This window comes from Tachypleus tridentatus, chromosome 8 (assembly GCF_004210375.1).
Source record: "Tachypleus tridentatus isolate NWPU-2018 chromosome 8, ASM421037v1, whole genome shotgun sequence".
Lineage (NCBI taxonomy): Eukaryota > Metazoa > Arthropoda > Merostomata > Xiphosura > Limulidae > Tachypleus > Tachypleus tridentatus.
The window spans coordinates 131,681,694-131,689,848 of record NC_134832.1 but is presented as its reverse complement, the minus strand read 5'-3'; the positions used below and the strand labels follow the sequence as shown (position 1 = coordinate 131,689,848).

At 35.2% G+C, this 8,155-nt stretch overlaps 1 protein-coding gene and 1 long non-coding RNA gene across 7 annotated transcripts in view; one reads left to right on the top strand and one right to left on the bottom strand.

Annotated features, from left to right (window-relative positions):
* The window catches only part of LOC143223508 (uncharacterized), a 33,737-nt gene that overhangs the window by 15,329 nt on the left and 10,253 nt on the right, over positions 1 to 8,155 (top strand). The window contains exons 2-3 of the long non-coding RNA XR_013012943.1: positions 307 to 415; positions 3,281 to 3,385. This is a non-coding gene — a long non-coding RNA (uncharacterized LOC143223508). The remainder of the gene's footprint in view (positions 1 to 306; positions 416 to 3,280; positions 3,386 to 8,155) is intronic.
* The window catches only part of LOC143223507 (uncharacterized), a 33,023-nt gene that overhangs the window by 23,933 nt on the left and 935 nt on the right, over positions 1 to 8,155 (bottom strand). The gene's annotated exons all lie outside the window — the stretch shown is intronic.

Genomic DNA, 8,155 nt, shown 5'->3' with positions numbered 1-8,155 from the left:
AAAGCGTATTTCCCACAATGTTTCGATGAGTATTTTGATTTTGTAATTGTTTTCTTATTGAGTAAGGAAGGTGTGCATTCTAGGAGATTAAGGAATGTTCTCAGTTTATAAAAGCAATTTGTTTTCCGAAATGTAAAAGTCCTAAATATTAATATTTTAATGAAAACTGACGTATTATCAATGGGTGTATTAGTAAATTACAGTTTACTGCTAATTGGTTTAGTAGTAATTACACGTTGCCGCTAATGGTAATAGTAATAATTACAGTTTGTTGCTAATGGTGTGGGTGTGTTTTTTTTCTTGTAGCAAAGCCACATCGGACTATCTACCGAGTCTACCGAGGGGAATCGAACCCCTGATTTTAGCGTTTAAATTCATAGCCTTACCGCTGTACCAGCAGGGGACGTTGCTAATGGTAATGGTAATAATTACACTTTGCAGTTAATGGTAGTAGTAATTAGTTTTATCATTGTGATATTAATCATTTACAATTAACTACTATCGTTGTGTTTAGTATGGCTTCTTTGTTTGTACGTAAGAATTTTGCTTCATAAAATGCGATCTGTGCTACAGCAGTCACCATTATGGAAACCCGGTTTCTAACCTTGTAAGACTGTGACACTAGGGGGCGTTTGGTATGCTTTTCTTTTTTCTTCTTCTTTTCTTATCTTGTTTGTTTATTATTTTATTACTTTTAAAATTAAAGATATTGGTATAATATTAGTTTAAGCCTTTTAAAAATTAAATTAAAAGAAACGCCAGATGAAATACTCATTTAACAGATTATTTTCTTAATATCTCTTCATATACAAGCCCGGCATGGCCAGGTGGTTAGGGAGCTATACTCGTAATCCGAGGATCACGGATTCGAATCTCCGTTACACCAAACATACTCACTCTTTCGTCCATAGAAGCATTGTAATATTTTGGTCAATCCCATTATGCGTTGGTGAAAGAGTAGCCCAAGAGTTGGCGATTGATGGTGATGACTAGCTGTCTTTCCTCTGGTCTTACACTGATAAATTAGGAACAGCAAGCCCAGATAGCCATCGTGCAGCTTTGCGAAAATCTATAAACGCCCACGTAAATTCATCAGAGTAACTTTTAAAAAATTCTAAAAGTATGATTTTTGTGGTATTTTGAACCCCCTACAATTTCTAAAATGGGAAAATCTACCAATTGTGTTCGTTAATGTGTGGGACATATAGAAAGGAACAATTATAACAAATTCTACGTAGGCTGGCGAAAATATGACCGAGTGATTGAACAAAAAACTCCAAAATTCTGCTTTTTCTCTCTGAGCTCTGACTTCCTAAAAAAGACTCGAAATAGGCAAATGTAGCAATTTTAATTGATAGTGTCTGGTGCATGGAAATTTATATTTCTACCAATTTTCATTTTGATCGCTGTAAATATAACCGCACAGGAGTCCAAAGTATACATTTTTGGGCTGTTTGACCTTTGATCCCATAAAGCATTTAAAAAGCTCCAAATTTAAAAAAAAAATGAAAAAGAGATTTTCAGGTATATTGGACGAAAATATAATCGTACCAAGTTTCAAGTCAATCGATCGAGAAATGGCAGAATGGCTGTCGATTAAAAAGTGTTTGGAAGAAGAAGCAAAGAAGAAACTGTAGAAAAACAATACGTCTCTTTGCGAAGAAACTACATACTCCACGATGAACAATGTTTTATTGAGCAACAAAGACCTGCCATGGAATATGGGGCTATGGGAATATTTTATGATAAGTAACTGTTAAATTCCACAAGTTAATTATCGTAGCCCACCGGTTAGTTATTGAGTAGCTGTCTTCACTCTCCTCTGGCCCGGCATGGCAAGGTGGTTAAGGTACTCGACTCGTAATCCGAGGGTCGCAGATTCGAATCCCTGTCACACAAAACATGCTCGCCATTTCAGCCGTTGGTGTGTTATAATGTGACGGTCAATCCCACTATTAGTTGGTAAAAGAGTATCCCAAGAGTTGGCGGTGGGTGGTGGTGACAAGCTGCCTTCCCTCTAGTCTTACACTGCTAAATTAGGGACGACTAGCGCAGATAGCCCTCGAGTAGCTTTGCGCGAAATTCAGAAAAAAAAATCTGGGAGGTAGTATTGAACTTAAAATTGGCTTCGAAGGTAAATAATTTATATCTCGTCATGTAATTTAATCTACCTTACAAATAGTGTCAAACAAACTTCTGAAAAAAATTTCAATTTCTCTAGGATATATAAAAATAAATCCTGAGTAAGTAAAGTTTTCTTTTTCAGAAGTTTATAGAAATAATCGGTTCCTCTTGTCGAATTTGTTAATTTCACAAATTATTATCTTTATGTTTCCGTTTATAGTCCAAAATTTCCTCAACACACGTAAACGGTATGATTTAGATTATTCTGCCTTCTTGGTTACCACCAGAAACCATCGTGGTTAGACTTTGATATTTAGCTATTAATTAAGTGTCCACACTGTATAAAATATACAGCATAACGCCTACTAGACTGAGTAAGTTGAAATACTTGTTCCGAAACTTCAGGGTAGCACTTGTTGCATTTCTGGACATCTGGGCACACATGGAAACAACTCGTGTATATCACTTAGCTATGATATACATATCTGTGAATGTATGTGTGCACAAATGTGCTTGTATCATTACCAGAATAGATCTGTGAAAAAACTTTATTTTACTTTTATAATTATAATTTCTTCCTCTTGAAAAATATATTTGGGGCTCACCCTTCGGAGGTTTTTTTTTGTATGAATAAATATATATATTTTTTTATAATTATAATATAATTTAAAAATCTTTGTTTGTTTGTTCAGTTCAATTGCTCTAAATTGTAAAAGCGTTCTTGTAAACTTCGAGAGTATTGAAACAACATACGTTACATATATTTCTAAATATATACTACTGAAACAAACATAGATATTAAAATAATATTAAATCCGTTACATAACTTATTTCCATCGGATGGTACTGTACTGGAACTTTTACCTGCTAATCGCCAATAATTTTACTTGACCTCAATCCCATAACAGGGAAAGAAATTAGCTACCATTTCGAATCAAGCATTTTAATGTTGTCTGAGGTCTTTAGAATATTAAAGTCGTTTGTCGTTCAGTAATTTTATTCATCAAAGGAAAACCTACAATGTTTTAGACGATTTTATTCAAAACACACATTTGCAGTTACACGTTTTCATCTAGAAATAGATTCTGAGACAATTCAGTTTTATAACTTGATGAGGATGAATTGTACAATGAAAAAAAATACAAACTCGTTTTAGGTGACAAAACCCAACTTATGACCAGCCAGGAACAAGAGATCCGAGCAACTCTTACAAACCGAGCTGTGGTTCTGTAGAGTTATTTCGTTTTATGTGTTGACGAAGGTACAGTGTAATTTCTCTTACTACATATATTTACTAAAATTACCAGTCAGGTTTTTCCCCCCTATTGGCCAAACTGTAATGTGATAACGCATAAGCTACTGTAAGCATGTTACAGTTCTTGAAGCGTAAGTGTATAACAGTGTATAACTCTTAGCCTATTGATTTGTTTTCATACTAGCTTAATTGTTAACCTGGATACACTTTGTTATTTGATTTTTGTGCGTAGTCGGGTATAGTAATCAGCTGTTGAATAATCACACAGAACAGAGAGAGTCTCAAATACGCTACCAACACTAATCCCATATCATGTGAATCATTTTTGAAACCAATCGGTTCGTATGACCAAAAATGTTTTTCGGGAGGGCACTTACCAAAAACCATCAGACAGCTCTACCTACCTAAATAAAATTCTGGATTAATCCCTTTTGTTACCCATATAACCGGAACCTCTTGGTGGTAAACGGGTTATTTCAGATCCACATAAACCGAAAACGCTTGTTTCTATAAAACCCAGATTAATCCAATAACAAGTGCAATATACTAGGAATATACAGATATAAAGACATTTATCTGGCAGATAAGAAGGGAAATAAAGGATAAGCTAATAAATGTGTAGTATACTGAAAATGTACTTTGAAAATGTACTGAAAATATATATTGCACTGATGTGACGATTTTTCCAGTTTGAGAAAGTTGACGTACGTATTCTCTGGACGATGAAAAAAATTCTGTTTTTCATGTGTATAGACACAATAGAATAACACTAATATTATTGGAATAACCTTCTCAAATTATTTTTAATTCATTAACCTGGCAATTCAGTGGCTTCTTGCCCAATAATTGTCACCATTTTCTAGCTTAGAAACAAATTGAATTCCGTTAAACGTTTAAGTTGATTCCTATGTTCACTGATTTAACTTGCAAAACATGTTAACCAACTAATAAAACACGGACGATAAAAATCTGGCTTCAACTCACAAAAGTGCTACGAGTACAACTGGAGCTTCCAAGCTGAGACAGGACGACCACAATAAATCATATTTAAATACAGTAAAAATAAATGGATAAGGTGTTAAACGCATGTAAATTAACAGATGTATATTCTTTGTGAAAACTGTGTATTTCGAATGGACTTACTGATTGTCAAATACCGACCATGAGTGCTCTACCACTAATCTAAGGAGATAACTCACAAACTATTGTTAGTAAAGCACTTTTATAAACTCTTACTATCATAAAGTAGAATGTTTTACCTATACGGCATAAGTTATTTCTGCAATCTTCTCTGTTTATATAGCATAAGATTGTGAGGCAACTTTCTCTGTTTGTATGACATAACTTAGTTCGGCAATCTTCCGTTTACATGACACAACTTAGTAAGGCAACTTCCTGAGTTTAGCTACCTTCCCTCAGTGGCACAGCGGTATGTCTGCAGACTTACAACACTAGAATCCGGGTTTCGATCCCCGTGGGAGGTAGAGCACAAAGAGCCTGTTTTGTGCTTAATTACAAACAAAAAAACTCTATTTATGTGGCACACATTAGTTGGACAATCTTATCTGTTGAAATGATTCAAAATAGTTCATCAACTGTAGCTCTTTATATGATAAACAATCGTTGGACATTCGTAGCTCTGTATATGACACACAAAAAAGTGGACAACTTTTAATCGTTTATATAACACAAAAGATTTTTACAATGTTTGTTGTCTATATGACACAAGAGAGCCATACAACTCTAGCTCTTTGTATGACACACAACAGTTATACAATTTTACTTTTTTAAATGATTATATGATTCGAGATAGTTCAACGTCTGCAGCTCATTACATGACTCAAAATAGTTGGACATCTGCAGCCTATTATAAGACACACAACAATTGGACAGTTTTACTTGTTTACTTCCGTCAAGATAGTTGGAGATGCGTAGTTATTTACGTGACACGTAATAGTTGTTTAGTTTTATTTGTTTATGTTGCCAAGACAGTTGGAAACGCGTATCTCTTTATGTGATACGTAACAATTGGTTAGTTTTATCTATTTATGTTGTCAAACGTTAGTTGAAAAAAATTAACTGTCTAAATGACACAAAATATTTCGACAACTGTAGCTCTTTATCTGACAAACAATAGTTGAACAATTTTACCTGTTTATATGAAACGAAATAATTGAATAAATTTGCATGATATTGGAACACAGATTAACGTGTTCGTTGGGCAACTTTGTTAATTTATATACGATTAATTCAGATACAATAATTAGTAAACCTTTACTAGTTTTAATAAAATATGTTTCAGAAGAGTTGAGAAAGCTATATCAATTCGATCTGCAACAGATCTGAAGAATTTAACATACCAGCTTGAATGAAGTATTTCAAAGCGGATCATTTTTTCGTCTCCATATTGAATCCGTCATTAATGTGTGTGTGTGTTTTTCTTATAACAAACCCACATCGGGCTATCTGCTCAGCTCACCGAGGGGAATCGAACCCATGATTTTAGCGTTGTAAATCCGGAGACATACTGCTGTACAAACGGGGAGCGCCGTCATTAATGCAAAAATCAACGTGGGTTATATTTGTGCAAATTTCAAACAAAAGCAGGCCAAAAAAAAACAACTTAAATCTACTAAAATCAATCGTACAATGTGGCTAATTAATGCTATTCACAAAATATTCAAATCCAGTAAAGATTTCAGAGTTATAATGTAGGTAGGCAAAGCAATCCATAAAACACTCAAGTCCAGTAAAGATGTCAAATTTATAATGTAGGTAAGCAAAGCAGTTCATAAAACATTCTAATCGAGTAGAGATTGATTGTGTTTATAATTACGTGTATGTTTATTTATGCGTTTTTTTTATTTTTCCGCAAAGCTACACGAAGGCTATCTGCGCTATCCGTCCCTAATTTAGCAGTGTCATACTAGAGGAAAGGCAGCTAGTCATCACCACCCACCGTTAACTCTTGGGTTACTCTTTTACAAATGAATAGTGGTATTGACCGTCACATTATAACGCCCCCACGGCTGAAGCGGCGAGCATGTTTGGTGAGACCGGGATTCAAATTCACGACCCTCAGATTACGAGTTAAGCGCCTTAACCACCTGGCCATGCTGGTATGAAAAGAGATATGTATAAATTTTCGTTGAATCTGTTCGAGACTTTAGTTTGTAAATCATATACGTATAACACATAACAACATTTAGACTTAAATGATATTACGTAATTTCATCTGTAGCAACAGCGTAAATCTTCTTCTCGCTAATTTATTAACATAGGCGGTTTTTAATTTGAATTCTTACTAATCAGTTATTTCAAGAGAAAATGTCGGTTTAGTCCTTAATTTGTTTTTATTTTGTTTTTAATTTCGGCAAAGCTACTCGAGGGCTATCTGCGCTAGCCGTCCCTAATTTAGCAGTGTAAGACTTGGGCTACTCTTTTACCAACGAATAGTGGGATTGACCGTCACTTTATAACGCCCCCACGGCTGAAAGGGCGAGCATGTTTGGTGCGACCGGGATTCAAACCCCCGACCCTCGGATTACGAGTCGAACGCCTTAACACACTTAACATACACTATGGATATAAGTTATTGTTTCACACCTATGAAAGTTATAAAATGGTAAGCTCGAAGTTCGCGATAGGACTGGTTTTGAAAGTATGTTAACGCTTTGTTATTGCTATTACTTAGACTTCTACTGCCATGTCAATTCGTCTTCTCTACATTATTACTGTATATGCTTGAGAATATTAGTCTCAGATTATTCTAATTTAAAGAACGAGTCATGTGTGGTTGGCAAAGTGTTATGTTTAATTCTTTTTCCAAATACTGTAGGGATATTTAAAACATGTACCCTCAAGTTGCCATTATATCCGTATAATGATTACTAGCTCATGTACCCGTTCAATGCCAAGGAAAGAAAGCGGTTTTCAGGGAAGAGACCAAACGCCCAGTGGCTCAGCAAAGAGTTTGAAGGTTTATTACGCTAAACATCGGATTTCGAACCCGTGGTGGGAATAGTACAGGTAAACAGCTTAACAAAAAACAATCACCTTTGCCCTCCACAAGAATCCCTGAGGGCACATACAAGGTTTGGTGACTAACAATCGCTCCAGCGGTTTGTCAGTTACAAGCGGACACACAGACTGTTCTTATTTTCCTATTGTTATTCGAAAAAAAGGAAAATTCTAATGATACCTTTCTCGATCTTCTAAGATATCAACTGTTTATTTGTTCGTGAATTTTGCGCAAAGCTACACGAGGGCTATCTTCGCTAACCGTCCCTAATTTAGCGGTGTAAGACTAGAGAGAAGGCAGCTAGCCATCACCACCCACCGCCAACTCTTGGGCTAATCTTTTACCAACGAATAGTGGGACTGATTGTAACTTATAGCACCCCAACGGCTGAAAGGAAGAGCATATTTGGTGTGACGGGGATTCGAACCCGCTGCTCTCAGATTACTGGTCGAGCGCCCTACCATTTGGTCATGTCGGGCCTCGAATATCAATGCTCAGATTAAATCGATCAAACTATTTTAAGTTAATAAATAATTAAACAATCAACTGAAAATTATTTGATATTTCTTCATTTTCAATTTGTACTCTGTTGTTGAGAAAAAGAGTTTAAACCATCTTCACATAAAACGATTTTAAGTTTATAAACTGATGTTAAACTCAGTGCATTTAATATTTATTATCTATTATGTCGCCACTGATCGTATATGTAACATCCCGTCAAACTTTCAAAAAGTACCGTTATTTTAGTTTGTTTG